Consider the following 17,908-nt stretch of genomic DNA (forward strand, 5'->3'; position numbering starts at 1 on the left):
TAAGACACCTCGCTCACTCTCACCGTATCATCCCTCCATCGCCTCTGCCTGTCCACCCATGTTCTGCATGCACTGTCTCAACTACCACGACTTGGAAATCGGAGCTTCTATTTATTTTTATTTTTCTTTAAGAAAACTGTTATTTGCATGGTCTCCAATCCCTTTGTACAAGAGCTTCCTTCTTTGGGGTAAGGGACAAGTAGGGAAGTGAAGAAGGCTGCTTGCATTTGGAACCCTTGACTGAAAGACACAGCAACTCTTGCCCATATGCACAGTGCAGGAAGCCAGAAAACAAATGTTAAAGCCCACCTCAGAGAAAGTTCCAAGAGTCCAGCTGGTGACGGATCGCCAAAAGTTAATCGGACCAAGGGAGTATGACCTGTAGGGACAAGCGGACATTGAACCGTCAGTGTGAAAGGGAAAAGATACAAATCTGATCCAGTGAATGGGAGCCCAGGGAATCTCATCAGAGGAGCTGGGCCATAGTACGCTGCTGGGTTTTTATAAACATATAGAAGAGTATTATCCTGGAATGATTTTTATGAATTTTCACTGATCAATGGAATCTGTCTGTAAAATGAATGGCAGTGAAATTTAATCTCTCTCTCTCACTTCAATGGAATGTTAGATGAATGAAATCACCTTGGATCTATAATCAAGATCTGTAAACATTTAAAAAGAGGGAGGAGAAGGACGAAAAAATCCCACGGCTTTCCCCACCCCCCACCTTCCACTCCCTACCAGTAGCTAAAAAGGAAGCCTGTAGGCATATGGAAATCAGAAACATAACTAAATGAAATTTGCCCTTTGCTATCAAGTCCCTCTTTCACAATTCTTTTCTTTCTGTCCTTTCTTGCTTTCTCTTGAATTTTTTTTGAAGGTTTTATTTATTTATCTGAGAGACAGAGAGAGAGAACGAGTAGAGCAGAGCAGAGGGAGAGGGAGAAAGAATCCGAAGCAGACTCCACACTGAACACAAAACCCAATGTGGGGCTCGATCCCATGACCGCAAGATCATGACCTGAGCTGAAACCAAGAGTCGGACACTTACGTGACTGAGCCACCCAGGTGCCCCTCTTTAATTTTCTTTTGAATGTGACTGTGAATTGACGTGCCAATGACTGTGTCTATGTTCTACTGGCTTAGGAATCTGGGAGGAAAGAAGAAAGCAGCAGAAAACTGAGAGGACAGAGAAAATGATATAACGAAGCAGAAAGTAAGAGGGAACTATTGAAAAATTTGGGGACAGTTGAAATTGTGCAGTCTAATACTGCTTTGCCAGACTCTTCTTACAGGCACTTACTCTCCCTTAAAAGGCAGCAAGGGCAGGCTGATGATGAGTGTACATGAGATACATTCAGGTCTCTATAGGCTGAATGCTTCATCTTCTCAGCAGAGACCTTTTCAAGAAATTTTGAGGCCATGTCTAATGATTCATCAAATGCTTTGCTGCATTCCAAACCACTCTTGTTTTGGGTCAGGGAGAGAAAATAGCCCCTTTTCAGAGGAGCAGAACCAGATTGGTTTGTCCTCTGGCAGCTGTTGAGACCTGTCCAGGGACCCACCAGGTGACTCTGGAAGGGGCTTCCTCCCACCTGCTCCATCCCAGGGAGGTGCTGGGATCACAGAAAGCCTCCAGCGGAGTGTGTGCTTCATCTTCAGCCCTGAAGAGGGACCGCACCAGATGCTGTTTCCTTCTGTACAGGGACCTACTCATTTAAGCAGCAGCCGCCAAATCTAAAGGTTAAAAAAAAAGCAGCCATTTTCATATCCAATATTCAATATCTACTTTAATTAAAATGGATATCTATTTAAATTATTTAAAGAAGGTAGCTCTTTGATCATGAGTGCTCATTTCCAAAAACTGAAGACAGCATAACTCAGCCTCCCCAAGTCCTAATTAAAGGTGATAGCCTGAATTAGCATGCAACTACTTGCTATGTTTGTCACATCACAGTAAAAGTAGTTTCAGTGTTCTTATTTTTTCTTACTTAAATAGATTGCTCCTTCATAAGTGGAGAGCCCAAGCTCTCCCTTCCCCAAAGAAGGTGGCAGATCTTGTTGCAGTCTGGAGGGTTCCAAAAGGGTATGAATGTTGACAATTATGTGGAAGCAATGAAATATCCGCTGCTGTTTCCCAAACATTTAAAAACCCTTTCTTATTCTAATGTTTGCTTCAAGACTGATTATTTGATATCTGATGTCACTTATTTCTAACATAGATGAATGGTTCTTGGTAACTAGGCAGCATTGAAATTTGCAACTTCTTTTCTAATGAACCAATCTTTGAGCAATTAAAAAAGGAGAAGATGAGATTGGTTCAGATTTTTCATTACCACCTTGTAATCATACCAACAAAGAAATCAGCTGCCTCACAGCATGATATAACCTTAGTGAAGCTGTGACATCATAGGACAGGTCCACGGGGAGAAAGGAACTGCAAGAAGTATTTCTTTGTAAGGTCTTGAAATAGTATCCCATGGTGAGCTGAGGTTCCTGGGATATTAGACATGCACAAAGGACTCAGAGAACTGGAAGACGTTTTTTATTTGTTTTTGTGTGGCTTTTGATTTCTAGCCCCCTGCCTAGGGGTGAATGGTTCTTTGCTTCAACTGCCCAGTTTTATGGCTCTTCTTCTGGTAACAGGCCCTACCCTCTGGCCACAGGGGTGTGACTATGAACCAAGTCAGAGCAACATTTTTCTGGACAGAATTGTTAGCACCAGGATATGCTATCAAAGTAAGCCAAATTGGGGAATGTTTTAAATTGTGGTTGCCAGAGAAGTGCCCATTTCTCTCTAATTGGGTAGCTAAAAGGGAGAGAGCCAAGAGTAGCAGAAAGCCATGTTTCTTTTGCTAAAAGGCCTGCAGATTTTAAAAAGCTTCAAAAGAGGGACAGAATCACAATGGTGTCTGAGGCTCTACTTCCAGAAGTCCCAAAGGCCGGCTGCCTCCTGCTGTGTCTATAGTTCGATTATGTGAGCCAGTACAGTTCTCTTTTGTTTAAGTAAATTTAGTTTTTGTCACTTGCAACCAAAAACTCCTGACTAAAACATTGACTTCAAATATAAAAAGTGTCTCACCCTCTTGCTGCATTACATTTGAATTAAGTTTTATTTCCTCTAGCACATCAGCTCAGAATGGTATCCTGCTACAAGTATATCTTGATATTTTTCTCTTGCTTCGTGTTGCTTCTAGCTATCTTTGGAATTGGTGCAAGGGGTAAAGGCTGTGCCTGTTTAGGTAGGGCCTGCATTTTAGCACCCACTGAGAAAGAGAACCTCTCCTCTGTTCGTGTAGCAGACACTGCACTGCCTTTCCCATATCCGTCTGACCTTACTGCTTGCCACGCTCCAGCCTCTTCTAACTACAAATATCTGCATCTCTGTGCCTAAAATCTTCCTTAAGCACTGCAGGGAGCCACTTCTCTCACATACATATGGCTGAAGTTCCAAATAATTAATACTCTCAGGAGCAAGCCTCAACCAATGATGATCAAGAGTTGTGTAAAACCCCTGTGGTCCCTCTTCTCTTCGGGGGCACACCTTGGAGGAATGTTTTGGTGATTTCTCAGTGCTTCCCCATAAGACTGAGCTCCTGTTGCCCACTCCGGGAGATGACTTAATGACGTAGTCTTTATTGTCTTCTATCCTTCGCATGTGTCTTTTTTCTACTCTCAACCAGTATTTTCTATATCTCTAAAGTAAGCCACTTGCACTTAGATCCTGATTTTAGTATCTGCTCCTGGGAAAATCCAACCTAAAACAAAATTTAAGAACCAGAAGTAAAGGATTTCTTGTCCAGAGAATGGGGTTTGAAATTCTCAGGATAGGGATCTAGAACTTATATCTCCAAAAATCGAGAAGTTTTCAGAAGATAAGGGAATAAGAGATAGTTTTTCAAAATCCTAGAGGAGAACACAGGCAGTAACTTCTTCAACACTGGTCACAGCAACTTCTTGCAAGACACATATAAAGGCAAGGGAAACAAAAGCAAAAATGAACTTTTGGGACTTCATCAAGATAAAAAGCTTCTGCACAGCAAAGGAAATAGTCAACAAAACTAAAAGGCAACCCACGGAATGGGAGAAGATATTTGCAAATGACATATCAGATAAAGGGCTAGTATCCAAGATCTATAAAGAACTTCTCAAACTCAACACCCAAAAAACAAATAATCCAGTTAAGAAATGGGCAGAAGACATGAACAGACACTTCTCCAAAGAAGACATACAAATGGTTAACAGACACTTGAAAAAATGTTCAACATCACTAGCCATCAGGGAAATACAAACAAAAGCACACTGAGATACCACCTTATACCAGTTAGAACAGCAAAAACTAACAAGACAGGAAACAGCAAAAGTTGGTGAAAATGTGGAGAAAGGGGAGCTCTCTTGCACTGTTGGTGTGAATGTAAGCTGGTACAGCCACTCTAGAAAGTGGAGGTTCCTCAAGACGTTAAAATTAGAGCTATCCTATGACCCAGCAACTGTACTACTAGGTATTTACCCCAAACATACAGATGTAGTGAAAAGAAGGGGCACATGCACCCCAATGTTCACAGCAGCAATGTCCACAATACCCAAACAGTGGAAGGAGATAAGATGTCCATCAACAGATGAATGGATAAAGAAGATGTGGTTCATATATACAATGGAGTATTACTCAGCCATCAGAAAAGATGAATACCCACCATTTGCATCGACATGGATAGAACTGGAGGGGATTATGCTAAGAAAAATAAGTCAAGCAGAGAAAGACAATTATATGGTTTCACTCATATGTGGAATATAAGAAACAGTGCAGAGGACCATAGGGGAAGGGAGGGAAAACTGAATGGGAAGAAATCAGAGAGGGAGAAAAACCATGAGAGACTCTGGACTCCGGGAAACAGACTAAGGGTTGCAGAAGGGAGAGGGGTAGAGGGAGGGGGTAACCAGGTGATGGGTACTGGAGAGGGCACGTGCTGTGATGAGCACTGGGTGCTATATGCCACTAATGAATCGCTGAACACTACCTCAAAAACTAATGATGTGCTATATGTTGGCTGACTGAACGTAATTTTTTTTTAAAGATTTTACTTATTTATTTGACAGAGATAGAGACAGCCAGCGAGAGGGGGAACACAAGCAGGGGGAGTGGGAGAGGAAGAAGCAGGCTCATAGCGGAGGAGCCTGATGTGGGGCTCGATCCCATAACGCCGGGATCACGCCCTGAGCCGAAGGCAGACGCTTAACCGCTGTGCCACCCAGGAGCCCCTGAACGTAATTTTTTTTTAAAAAAGGAAAAAAAGAGACAGTTTTGTACAATGAATAAGCCTTTGCTTAAACGGTCGAATGATTTTTGATGAGGGTATCAAGACAATTCAAAGGAGAAAGAACGGTCTTTGCAAAAACTGATGCTGGATCAACTAGACAGACACACGCAAAAAGAAACAAAAAGGAAGTTGCACTCCTACTTTACAGCATATACAAAAATTGATTCAAAATGGAAGAGTTAAAACTATAAAACTCTTAGAAGAAAACATAAGTTTAAAGCTTTGTGACTCTGGACTAAGCAATGGTTTCTTAGATATGACAACCAAAGTCACAGAGAGCAAAGTGAAAAGTAAATTGGACTTCATCAAAACTTAAAAAAACGTTGTGCTTCAAAGGACATCATCAAGAGAATGAGAAGACAATCCACAGAATGGGAGAAAATATATCCAAATCATACCTGATAAGGAACTTTTACTCAGAGTTTAAAATAATTCTTATAACTCAAATATAAAAAGACAAATAATCCAATTTAAAAATGACCAAAGGATTTAATAGACCTTTCTCCAAAGATAAACAAATGGTCAATAAGTACATGAAAAGATGCTCAAAATCATTAGTCATTAGGGAAATACAAATCAGAACCATAATGAGATAACTTCTCATACCCACTAGGATGGCTAATAGCAAGAAGACAAGAAATGCATTGGTGAAGACGTGGAGCAACTGAAACCCTCACACATTGTTGGTGGGAATAAAGTGGTGTAGTCACTTGAGAAAATAGTTTGGCATTTTCTTAAAAAGATAAACACAGAGTTACCATATGACCCAACAATTCCATTTCTAGATATATACCTAAGAAAATTATAAACATAAGTCCACATGAAACCTGTACACAAATGTTCACAGTACCATTATTTACTATTAGCCAACTGACAAATGCATAAGCAAAATGTAGTACAGGGACTATTATTTGGTCATATGAAAGGACTGAAATATTGGTGCATGCTACAACATGGATGAACCTTGAAAAGATACAACATGAGAGAAGTCAGACACAAAAGGCCCATGGTGTGCATTCCATTTATAGTAAATACCCAGAACTGAGTCAGAAAGTAGATTAGTGGTTGCCCGGGACTGGGGCTGGGGGAAGGCAAATGCTGAGAGACTGCTCATGGGTATAGACGAAAGTGTCAAGTGGTCACAGGAGGAAAAAAAATAATGTTTAGATGGAGCTCTGAGAATTCAGAATGAAATTATCTAGACAAACGATTAGCTGCTGACCCCACTTTTTTGGCAGAGAAGCTACATGAATGAATTCCGTTTCTGGAGGAATTGTACGGTTATTCTGAGGGAAAAGATGTTCACAGCTCTGCAGTCAACCTGTACAACTAGAACTCATCTAAGCAAACCTGGGTTCAAATCTTATTACTGCCATTTAGTAGTTACAGGCAAGTTAGTTGACTTCTCTAAAATGCAACTTACTTATTTAGTGGTAATAATTATCTGGACATATCGATTTGTCTTGCCATGAATGTTGGGGCAGCTGTGATGCAGAACACAATGAACTCTCTCCTTCACAGAGCTCACGTTCTGGGCAAGAAGATGGACAAATACCGTAAAGAAACAAGACAATTTTACTCCGACGAAAGTACCCTAAGGGAAAGTAACAGGATACGTAGTAACGAGTGATGATGAGGTGAAGGACGATTTTGGGTCAGGTGGCCCAGAAAGGTCTCTCTGAAAAGATGATATTTGAGAAAAGAACAGAAAAACGAGGAGCCAGCTATGCAAAGATGTCCAGAGAACTTTAAAGAGGATTTTAAATACCAAGACTATGAGAGAGAAAAGAGGGAAAGTCATGGAAAAAGAGTGAAAGCAGCATACTGAAGACAGATCAACCTGGCCCGAGTATATCATGTGGGAAGTCAGTGGGGTCGTTGTTGGAGGTAGGCACGGGCTATACAGGCCCAGGGCCAAGATTCACTGTAAGGAACAAAGTGGATTGTACATGCTTAGCCTCCGTGTATAGCAAATGGTACTCATTACTCATAGGGCACAATAAAGCCACCTTCCACAAACTTGATTTCTCTTAAGGGATGCAACGGAGAGTGTGATATGGCTGTGACATTCTTCTTCATGTAGACAACCAGAGATGACTTGATTGCTCTGGCTAGCAGGCCAGTGACCCCTTTCCTCCTTCTGTACTCTCTGTGAATTCCTCCCAGAATACAGACTCCGTCAAAAGGGGACAGGCTTCTTAGGAGAGGAGCATGTAGGAAATGCTCTGGCCTCCCTCCTAGCAACTCCATTAGTGGATGTACCTTGTGCCATACTGTGCAAAATGTGTGCTTTCCCTTTTTCAATTAAAATTGATCGGCATGACTAATACTAAAGGGCCTGGTGCTTTAAATCCACGAAGGATTAGCATTTGGACTGTGTGGGAGGCTGAAACGCAGCCATAGAAGCTCTCACACAGAACTGCCCTACTTACTACAGAAAAAGCCCTAGGAAATGGGATGTAGGGAACTCAGATAGGAAAGCAGTCCACTCCTGTATCATTGCATGTCTCTTGCTGCCACTTGTGACGATGGGCTGCTCTCACCTGAAGGACCAATTATTGTCTATGACTCTTAAACTGACATGCTAGCAATCCAAACAGGACGCACAACCCATTACTGAACATATTATAATGGCTTAGACGTGAGGGGAGGGGACAGTGACATAAGCTCATAAACACAAAATGAAAAGCTCCCTTTTATTTTCTTACGTCCAACATATTGGAAGAAACTTCAGGGGTTCCAAATTCTTTCCAGCTTCTAGCCAGACCTCTCCAAGGGAAGGTTAATTCACTCATTTCTTGCTTTCACAGAGACTGTGAGTCAGGATTGAGAGCTACTGTGCTGGTTTTGTCATCTTTTTTCATTAAACTTTCCGTGAACCGCAGTACAACAGAAACAAATCCACCTGTGTGTCTGGACAGACTGGGGATAAAGAATGGGGAAAGAGGCGAGGAGGAAGAGGATGTGCTGGTTTAACCCAGAACTACACAAAGAAATGTATGGCACAAGGCTTGGAAAATCCTTATTCCTTTAAAAAATGACTCTGAAATAGCTCTTCTAGGCTGTAAACTGAATCTAGAACTGAGGCGAGCCAACTACGGATACTTCACGGGATTATATCTGGATCCTATTAATTAACACCCGAAGATGTACTCATGACCACGGTGTCTGAGAAGCACACTTCCCTCACCGTCTTTGGCTGGGTACAGTAACTGTGTTGTGTCACAGCACAGAAGGGTTAATTTTACAGACTGAGTTTCTACTGTGACTTCAAGATGCAAGTGGTGCGGTGGTCCTATTTCATTATTAGCTGTACATATGAATGTTGCTGGTATAAAAAATATTAAGAAATGTATGCATGGATGGAAGTCTTTGATAAAAGGACTATTTTCAAGCAATGTTACATAAATGAAGGTCGAGACAGTCTTCCAAAGTGCTCTGCCAGCTGGTTTCAGCCCCCCTTTCTGAAGAAGCAACCGTAAGACACGAGTACAAACTGTGCCGTCGCAAATGATGACCGGGTCCAGTTTTCCTTGACTGAGTGTGGGCCATGGCAGGGCCCGTGAGCACACAAAGGTAAGTCAGCTCTGAGCGCTGCTCAGATTATTAGAAGGATCTCAGCGGATCTTCTGCCATATCCGCAAAGTGACATTTCTTGTGACGCACATTTGAAACAACTTATGAAAACCATTCCATATGTCAAACTTCATTTCATTCGATTTTCTTTTGGTTGAAAATTGACACTAAAGATGTTTTGTCTTTCAGAGCATTTTCCTTTGGGAGCCGAAGGCCTGATGATGTATAACCCTTCCTGAAGGCTTTATGGCAGGGCTTCACAAAGCAAACATTTTTTCCCCTTATTTTATATCACCCTGACAAACAGAAATGCTGAGCCATTTAATTACCGAGCCTGCCTGACACATCCAGAGAGTCAAATATTCTGGTGGCGTCTAGCTGAAGGGGAAAAATGCACTGAATTCCCAGAATTACTTGTCAAGAAGACGACACCAAGGAAACTAGTAAATAAGCTTGCGGGCCCCGCGGCCGAGCTACGGTGCCTGAGTGGCTCGGGGCCCTGACTCAGCTCCACTCGCCCTGCAGCAAGGCACCCTACGATGGTGATACTTTGTTTCAGCTCCAGGCTGAGTAACCAGGAGACGATGGGCATAGGTCAGAAAGAACAAAGGTCAAGCCACAGGCCCATACGTCATGAGCTGGTCTGTGCTTTATAGAAACTTCCAGATCTAGAGCTCATACTCCTAGTTCCCAAACTAACTCACAGAAAGAATCTGCACAGATGCAACTGAGTATTTTTTCCGCAGATTCCAAGTATGACACGCAATCCCCACGACCGTGCCTGAGTGCACTAAGATATTCTATCCCATGGTGTTCTGAAGCTCTAACACATGACCAAAATGCATCAGGTTAACTTTATTTAATGTCTTTTCCTCCCTTTAGAACAGCTAATCCCTCTGATAATTTCTAGTCCATTTTATAGTAACTAAAGTATGAAAGTTACACTCTTGAATAGTTTGTTTGCATGCTTTAAAGTTTTCTTTTTCTTTCTTCCATCAATCATAGAACAAAAAGAGAAAGAAAAAAAAGTACACCTTCTGTGAGACAAGCAGTATTCTAAGCACCAGAACCAAGTAGTAGAAATTGTAGACAGGTCACTGTCTTTCAGGAAATTACAGTGAAGTTGACAAATGGGGGGGGGGTGAGAAAATAAATATGTAAAAAGATCAATATGATTTTAGAGGGGTCGTAAGTGCTCTGAATAATCACAGGATGATACAGAATGGTTGCAGTGTTGCAGACTTTCTCATGTTGGCTAGGGAAGTTCTCTGATGTGACGATGTTTGATTTGAGACTTGAACGATGGAAATGATGACAGGAAGCAGCCTGAAGTATTTGGGTGAAGAGTATTGCAGGAAAAGGAGTAACTTGTGCAAATGCCCTGAGACAGAAATGATAACAGATGAGCTTCAGGATAGAAAGGGGTGTGCCAGAGAGTAATGAATGAAGAATGGAGGGGACAGAAGGGGAGTTTTCAAAGGTAAAATCCAGAAAGGTGTTCTAGGCATATATTTTGAAAAGGAAGACGTAAAACTGTTTTTATTCACAAACAATACGATCTTGTAGGTAGAATATCCTATAGAAATTCACACAAAATCTACTAGAGTCCATGACCAAACTTAAGAAAAAATCAAGACACAAGATCATGCATGTTACATTTCTATATACTGGGAGAGAAAAATCCCGAAGTGCAATCAAGAAAATTACATTCAAAATAACACCAAATGGATTAAAGTGTTTAGGAAAATTTTTAATAAAAAAGTACAAAACTTGCACATTGAAAACTATAAAACATTGCTGACAGAAATTTTTAAAGATTTATACGAATTGAGAACCATATCCTATTTGAGAAAAGGAAGACCAATATTTGTAAGATGACATTTTTCCCCAAATAAATCTATATAATTCATTCCTTGTCAAAACCCCATCAGGCTTTCTTGTAGAAACTGACAAACTATTTCTAAAATTTATATGGAAATGCAAAAGACCTACATTAGCCAAAATAATTTTGAAAAATAACAAAATTGGAGGATATACTACCGATTTCAGGTAGTTGTGGCATCAGAACAGACATTTACATCAATAAAACATAATCAAGTGTCCAAAATATATCCTCATATTTATGAATTTTTTTCAATTTATTTTTGACAAAGTTGGTAAGAAAATTCCTTGGGAAAAGTCTTTTCAAAAAACTGCTGGAGCGACAGGATAGCTATATTTAAAAAATAATAATAACTTAGGTCCTTACACCTCATATAACACATGAAAATAACTCAAAATGAATCTTAGACTTAAGTGAAAGACCAAAACTCTGCATCTTTTAGAATATTGGAGAAAATCCTCATGAATTTGGGTTAGACAAATATTTCTTCACTGTAACACTAAGAGTTCAATCGTAAAAGAAAATACTAATAAATTAGACATTATTTAAAAAATAGGCCCTGCAAAAGACACCATCAATAAAATGAAAAGACAAGCCACAGAATGAGAGAAAATATTTTCAAATCATATATCTAAAAAATGTTGTGTATCTTATATGAATGCATAAAGAAGTGTTACAATGCAATATAAAAGAAATCAATTTTAAAATGGGGAAAGCTTTATATACAAATGGATAATAATCACATGAAAAATTTCTCAACACTATTAGACATTAGGAAAATGAAAATTAAAACTACAATGAGACAACATTCTACTCTCTATAGAATGGCCATAAACAAAAAGACAATCACAAGTATTGGGCCACATGTAGAGAAACCAGGAGACTCATCCACTGATGGTGGAAATGCGAATTAGTAGAGCCACTCTGGAAAACAGGCAGTTTTTAAAATTGTTGAGCATATACTTAGCATGTGATCCAGTAATTTCACTCTTCAGTATTTACCCAAGAAAAATGAAAATGTATGTCTACACACAGAGTTGTTCACCAATGTCTAAAGCAGCATTTTTCATTATAACTCAAAAAGGAAATAAGCCATATATCTATGAAATGGTGAATGGATAAACAAAATTAGTATATCCAAACAATGGGCTACTACTGAGCAAAAGGTCAGATTACTTATTCATGCAACAACACGAATATATGTCAAAAACACTATGCTAAACGAAGGAAGTCATTCACGAAAGATTGCATATGATTCCATGTAATGGAAATTTCTAGAAGAGGCCAATCTACAGATATACAAGGCTGATTAATGATTGTAGCTGGAGGTACGAGTGGAAATTGACTAAAAAACATGCATGTGGGTATCTTTTAAGGTGATAGAAATGTTCCAAAACAGGATTGTGGTGATAATTATACAACTGTACAATTTACTAAAAATTGTCTAACTGTGCACTCACCATGGATAAATTTTGTGACATGTCAGTTATACCTCTGTCAAGCTGTTAAAAGAATCACAATGGTATCATTGCCTGTAGTTATAACTTAAATGTTAGGTATTCATTAAATTATCTTCACCAATTTTAGTTTCATTTTCCAAGACAAAGTTCCAATTGAACACTTTATCTCTATTTACTATGATGGTGGTGTTCCTGCTTTACATGGTTTCACCTTAAGTGGTCTTTTTAGTGCCAATTAGCTTTAGATAATGACGAAGTTTTATATATATAGTACTTCACAGTGTGCTGTTATCAGTTAGGAACACATTAAAATACAAGTAACATAAAATCCAATTTACAGCAGTATAAAATTAGGTGGGTTTTGTTTGTTTGTTTGTCTTATATACAACTGGAAGTCTAGAGGTAGGTGGCTATTGGTAGGGTCAGCGGCTCAACATGAAACAAGAGGGTCTCCACAACAAACAGATGGGATCATCACATAGTGTTAAAAACAGCAATATGAGGGGAGAAGAAAACACAAGAAGGAAAGAGAAACTTTCCCAGTTATCGCCACTAAACTTTCAGTTACTAAACAACTTGATTATCAATGCAGAGGTAGCTGAGGAAGAAGGTGCGGTTTCCTGCACTATCATCAACATGAAAATGGCAGAGAAAATTCAAAATTTGTCAATAAACAGTGACTGTCACTTGTATCTGCAATGACATTTGGGGAACATCAGAATAGGAGCTCATGGGATGAGGACACCTGCCGGGATACAGAAAGCCACTGGTAATTCACATAAGAAATGAAATAGGAACTAAAATGTCAAAGAACCTCACTTTGTATCATCTCTACGATTACATTAAGAAACCAATCCCATAATGTTGGTCTAACGCTGTAATTCTATACGTGAGGAATTTGCGGTCCCAAAAGCTTACGTGATTTGCCTAAATCGACCCCACAAAAAACTAGCAGAGCCAGGAAGGCCCACCCAGATGTCAAGAATCACAGTTTGGTTGTTATTATCACAATGGGAACTCTGTTCCCTGTTTATCTATTGATTGTTTTTATCTTGTCTGCACCACCAGACTGCAAGGGAGTGACTTTTCTCCTACCTGTTTTCTACTCCCCTAGGAGTAACCACAGCTTTGAGCACATATATCCTTCGCAAATATTCAGCTGTGTCGTCGCATCATAAAGATAACAAGAACCCTCAATTATTCAATGAAATGAATATAAGAAAGCTACCATTGCAATGCTGAACTTTTACATGGAAATTTTCTATGATCTACTGATGGTGTTTGCTGAGAAAATTCACTCCTGTGGCAAAGACCTTGCTCACCAATGTTCCTGGGATGGACGTATTTAGAAGTGCCATTTTTCCCATGAGTTCCCAAAGGGATTGTTGAGATCCCTAGAAACTTCCTAATAATTGCAGTTGTAGAGTTTTCCTTCAGGAAACCCATTTGCAGAATATTTTCTGGTTCTCATCTAACTTTCTTTTCTGTTTCAGTGCAGCCTAAAGTTTAGAGCAAGGAAGCCACCCTGTTTTTATGCAATGAACATGAGAGAATCGATCAAGCAAGTTTAGAGTACATAAAGTAAAATGGCTTCATCTTTTCAGTACCTGTGGTCCTCACACAGCCATGCCACCTGGCACCTGGAATTGAAGACTGTTTCAGTCACGTGACGGAACACTGGTCTCAGGATTTTGGAATGAAAGGATAAGCAATGAAAGCCAAGGCCCATGTGCCTGGTGTTAAGGAGAGTTTACACCTGAAAGAATGTGATAACGATGCTCACACTTGCAGGTAAGACTTTTTACCCGCGAGGGGTTCTATCACAGCAATTTCATGAGTTGGAGGGAAATCAGGTGGGTGAAGCAGAGACGATGAACAAACATTTCAATGTCAAGCCAGACATTTGATTTCAAACTGCCAGTCAAATGATGTTCCTCACCTTTGTTTCAAAATTCAAATATCCACATTGCTCTCATGAACTACTTCTTTATAATAGCAATAATTTCATATGAGTTTCATGAGATAATTCCTCAACCCTCATAAGGTATGAAAACAATTTAACTGATCTAAGTTCTGAAACACTGGAGAGGCATCAATATCCCCGTACCAATCTATACTTCATCATGCAATGGACTTGATTTCTATATGGCGTCAGCAAACTGTAATTATATCATATCATTAATATCACTATTAAAACTGTCATGTCCACACGGAAGATAAAAATACAAAGAAAGATTAGGCCTACAGAAGCAGAAGACAAATTGGTTCCTCAAAATAACAATTTATGTTTTCATTTGAATATCAATCAAATCACTACCATCTTTGTACTGAGGAAACGATATATCAAGTATATCCCCACTAGTCGAGCACCTTTTTGAAGGAGCACCAGACCTAAACAGAAAGATAGAATACACAGAAATGATACAGAACATTTTTGAAGGCCAAGATTTCGGGTGTTTTAATTTGGCGGTAATTGAATACTTCTTGAACTTAGTATTTTCTGTGTTATATACATAATTCACTGACAGAATAAGTAATAGTCATCAGTTAAGTGATGAAGTTCGGAATCCCAATGGGCACTTTTAAGCTTTAACAATATACTAAAAAGCCACTGTATTATTTTTTTCCCCTTGGCTTAGAGAATTATTCCAGGACTCATTTATTACCTGCCATTGAGCACTTCTGGGTCAGCACAGGGGTCCTTAATGGTAGCACTATACACTCCAGGTCTTTTATCTTGAACCACTATTCCCCTTCTTATCTTGATGCCCGTGGACACAGAAAACCAGATTTATATTGTCTACTTTGTGTATTATTCATAAGATTTATTAAATAATGTTACTAGGGTTTCACTCATTTTCTATGCTCCTTAAACTCAAGACACCTACTGTTTTGTTTTCTGTGGCCACGTTGGAACTTAAAATTGCAATATCTCTCTTCTCTTGGACAAGAACATCATAGGACAATGCTTGGCACACTGACAGAATGACTTCTCAATACAGTAGTCCCCCCTTATCTGCAGAAAGCAAAACCATGGCTGCAGTTACCCGTGGTCAGTCATGGTCCAGAAGTGAATGACCCTCCTTCCGACATCCTTCTGTATTCTCAGAAGGTCAACAGTAACTTAAAGCTATGTCACAATACCTATGTCCTTCACCTCATTTCATTTTATCATCTCACATCACCACAAGAAGAAGAAGAGTAAGTATAGGACAATAAGATATTTTGAGAGGGAAAGACCACATTCCCTTAACTTACAGTATATTGTTATAACTGTTCTATTTTGTTATTAGTTATTACTGTGCTTAATTTTCAAATTAAACTTTACGATAGGTATGTATGTTTAGGAAAAACATATTATATACAGGGTTCAGTACTACCCCGAGTTTCAGGCATCCACTGGAGGTCTTGGGATATATCCCTCAGGGATAAGCTGTGGGGGAGGCCACTGTACCTTATATATGGTATTAGAAAGGAGATGTTCTCTCTTTCACACGGATCATGAACTGTAGATACATGTTACCAGAGCCGTGAGAGACTATGTCCGTTTTTGACTATATCAAAAGTTGGGGATGATCTGGAGCAAGTGGAACTTTTATGCACCGCTGGTGGTAAGACGGTACAACTGCTTCGGAAAATATTTTACAGTTTCCTAAAAAGTTAAACATACACCTATAATATGACCCAGACTTTCCACTCCTGGATATTTTCTCAAGAGAAATAAAATCATAAGTGTACACAAAAACTTGTACGCAAATATGAATAGATGTTATTTGTAACAGCCAAAACCGAGGAATAACCCAAACGACCACAAAATGAGGAGTGGACAGAGAAATTGTGATCCACACGGATGCACACAATGGAGTAGTACGCAGCCACAGAAAGAACCATCGGCACACCCGGCATGGGTGAACCTGAAATAATCCGCGTGAAAGAAGCCAGACGTAAAAAATACATGTTGTATGACGACATTTTCACATGATTTTAGAAAATGCAAATTAACCTATAGTTGCTTTGGAGGAGTCAGAGAAAGGCAGCAGAAGACTTTGCAAAGTGATGAAAGTATACATACTCTTGATTGTGGTTATGATTTCACAGGTAAATACATATTTCAAAACATATCAAATTCTACACTTCAAATGCATGCAGTTTATTATGTCAATTAGATATCAAACTGTTAAAAAAAAAGAGAGAGAAATAGAGACACTTAATGTTGTCATACACTAAACAAGTTACTCCCAACAGACTTTCACCAAAGGAACCCGTAAGATACATATTTACAGCCCAGAATTAAAGACTGAAATGCAGAGTGCTGCCTATCACTACAGAAGCTAAAAGGACCAGTTTACCTCTCCTGATGTCTGCCGGCTGAGCAAAGACACATAACCTAATTGCTTCCAATGGGCCACTGCTCCGCAGGACTCTGAATCTGGAGGGAGTGACACAAAGAACTAGGAACGGTCCGGAACTCGATCTGATGGCGGCAGAGGCAGCAGAGAGGGAAGCAGTGACATCTGAAAAACCATAGCAGCTCTTCCTGAGGAGGCCCAGGCCCCTGCTGGACTGCCCACCGTCCAGGAGCATAGAAGCAGCAAGGCCAGTGGATGTGTCAGCCCAGTGATAGAGCAGCATGGGCAGCTCTCACACTCAATGATCACAGCAACAGTTCTCATCACCTACCTCACCTCAGCTATGTCTCCTACTCTTTCCTTCTAGTCTAAGAGCTACCTATTGTCCTTCCAATAAATGTCCTTTCTGCTTACATTCAAGAAGAAAGGTTAGGAATTTAAAAAGTAAACAGAAAGGTCCAAGTGATCCACATACTGATAAGATGACCATTCAATTATATTTTATATTCTATACTTTATAAATGAACAGCCAAACTTTGCCCACAATGAAAGTCAAATTACGCCAGAAAACATGTCTACAGATGGATGTGGAAGTGACTGCATAAGAAAGGGCAATAAAAACAGAGTTGTATCACTCGTCTGAATGGGAAGCAGTGGGACTTGAGCTCTCAGTACCTCCTCTGGAATGGGAGGAATCTCAGATAACATATCTTAAAAGCAATGTATACCTGAAACTAATATAACACTGTCTGTTAACTCTGCTGGAATTAAAATTAAAAACTTAACAAGCAAAAAGGCACTGCAAGGGATACACTGGGAATAAGGTCTCCTTGGGAGAAGTTGGTCACTGCAAGTTGACTAGTTTAATCGCCTGTGCTTGGAAGGAAGATGGGAAGCAAGGAGCCCCAACGCACAGAGCCAGCCAAACAGAAGGAATGCTGCTGCATGTTTTGAGAGTTCTTTGGTTTAAGAATCCAGACTCACTCATGTTCCCTCTCTAACAAGTGAGGGTTTTAATGGGTACTTATAATCACTTGCTGTGAACTTTCAGTAATTTATTTCATGTTAACAAAACAAAACAAAACAAAACCATGAAAGCCATAGAGACATCTCCAAGAGATCAAGCAATGACATTTATTTTGACGGGGCCTACTGATTCAGTTTCTCGGTGTGTGAGTTGCATGGGAGCAACTTTTTCCCCAAGATAAACACTCAGAAAAGTGGTATTAATGCATTCAGGCTTCGATAACACCAAGAGGAATACTTATAGACTGATGAAAATACTTAAGGAAATGGTGGGCTTGTGGCCCTTTAAGAAGTTTT

At 39.8% G+C, this 17,908-nt stretch overlaps 1 long non-coding RNA gene across 1 annotated transcript in view; it reads right to left on the minus strand.

Moving 5' to 3' along the window:
- The window catches only part of LOC148110024 (uncharacterized), a 326,861-nt gene that overhangs the window by 152,870 nt on the left and 156,083 nt on the right, over window positions 1-17,908 (minus strand). The window contains exons 3-4 of the long non-coding RNA XR_015724340.1: window positions 1,596-1,737; window positions 310-379 (exon numbers count right to left, since the gene is read on the minus strand). This is a non-coding gene — a long non-coding RNA (uncharacterized LOC148110024). The remainder of the gene's footprint in view (window positions 1-309; window positions 380-1,595; window positions 1,738-17,908) is intronic.

This window comes from Ursus americanus, chromosome 5 (assembly GCF_024610735.1).
Source record: "Ursus americanus isolate L20-20 chromosome 5, mUrsAme1.1.p, whole genome shotgun sequence".
NCBI lineage: Eukaryota > Metazoa > Chordata > Mammalia > Carnivora > Ursidae > Ursus > Ursus americanus.